Source organism: Nycticebus coucang, chromosome 15 (genome assembly GCF_027406575.1).
Source record: "Nycticebus coucang isolate mNycCou1 chromosome 15, mNycCou1.pri, whole genome shotgun sequence".
Lineage (NCBI taxonomy): Eukaryota > Metazoa > Chordata > Mammalia > Primates > Lorisidae > Nycticebus > Nycticebus coucang.
Window position 1 is genome coordinate 43,323,517 of NC_069794.1, and position 1,709 is coordinate 43,325,225.

The 1,709-nt window shown below is 40.1% G+C and overlaps 1 pseudogene; it reads left to right on the forward strand.

Annotated features, from left to right (window-relative positions):
- Positions 1 to 730: 730 nt before the first annotated feature.
- On the forward strand, positions 731 to 1,447 carry LOC128566435 (dual specificity mitogen-activated protein kinase kinase 5-like; annotated as a pseudogene).
- The last annotated feature ends 262 nt before the right edge of the window (positions 1,448 to 1,709 follow it).

Sequence of the window (1,709 nt, forward strand, 5' to 3'; positions counted from 1 at the left end):
TATACTAGGACAATTTTACTTGTGATTTTGAGTTTTAACAAATCAAAATATTCTTTTCAGAATTATTGCTGAAGATATACAATATTTTGTTATGGTTGTGAGACAAAAAAAAAACAGAAGGGGATAATAAAAATACCTAGGCCTCTAGGCTAAATTTTTATTTTTTTTTTTCATTCCAAATGTCAAAAGTACCAATTTCACAAATAATTATAAGAAATACATACAAAAATCCAGTCCAAACTTGTATATTTTCTCTTTTGACACTTGTGAGATTCATTGCAAAGAGGCAATCGCCATGACACATAGTCATCAAATTGGCCAAAATAAACTTAAAGAACTAACTACTCTGAGATGTGAACCCAAAACATCAAGAAACTTACAAAGAAACACATCAGGCTTACAGTCTTCTCAACTGAGACTTTATAGCCCAGAAAGATCTGGGGCTCCATCTTGAGTCTCCTTAAACAGAACAACTACCAGACTCAAAATTCTTATCCTGAAAAATTAAGTTTCGTACATGAAGAAGAAACAAAGTATTTTCAAGATAAGCAAACACTGAGGGAATTTGTTGAGACCAGACTTGCACCATAGGAAATATTCAGAATTGCATACATGGATTAGCAACAGTAAGTATTTCTCCCCATGTTAAACCCTCCCAAAAGCCAAATCTCATAGCTCATATAAAACAATAGCCCAAGAGGTAAAATAAAGTAATAAAGGACTACCCAAAATGACAAAGAGAACAGCCTCCACATATCTTTATAAGTGTGATTCATCATATATCATAGGGCATTTTTTGTAGAAAGCACAATTTCAATATGTACAGAATTCATGGATGGGGGATCTTTGGAAGTATATAGGAAAATTCCAGAGCATGTCCTTGGCAGAATTGCAGTTGCTGTTGTTAAAGACCTTACTTATTTTTGGCGTTTAAAGATTTTACATAGAGATGTAAAGCCCTCCAATATGCTAGTCAACACAAGAGGAGACAGGTCAAGCTGTATGACTTTAGAATTAGCACCAAGTGGTGAATTCTATAGCCAAGACTGTTGGAACAAATGATTATATGGCTCCTGAAAGAATTTCAGGGGACCAATACGGAATTCATTCTGATGTTTGGAGCTTAGGAATCCCTTTCATGGAGCTTGCTCTTGGGAGGTTTCCATATCCTCAGATTCAGAAAAATCAGGGATCTTTAATGCCTCTCCAGCTTCTGCAGTGCATTGTTGATGAGGATTCACCCATCCTTCCAGTTGGAGAGTTCTCCCAGCCATTTGTACATTTCATCACTCAGTGCTTGTGAAAGCAGCCAAAAGAAAGGCCAGCACCTGAGGAATTTATGAGCCATCCATTCATTGTGCAATTCAATGATGGAAATGCCACCATGGTGTCCATGTGGGTGTGCAGGGTGCTGAAGGAGAGGCAGAGCCAACAGGGGCCACCATAAGCCTTAGCAAGTCACTGAAAGCCCAGGACCAGTCACTACGGGGAACAACCCACCTGTTGCCCCATTTCCATTTGTAGCCTGCTCTAGAAGAACATGCTGGGCCCGGCTTTCCTGTTGTAGCCTTCCTTTGACTCTACAGGACTCTACCCTGGCCGAGGGAGTGGCAGCCCCTCTGGTCTGGAGGCACAGACTCTGGCAGGGTTAGCAAAAGTGTAGGGCAGAAAGAATAGAGGCTCCTGTGGCCCCCTCCCTCCTTCTGATT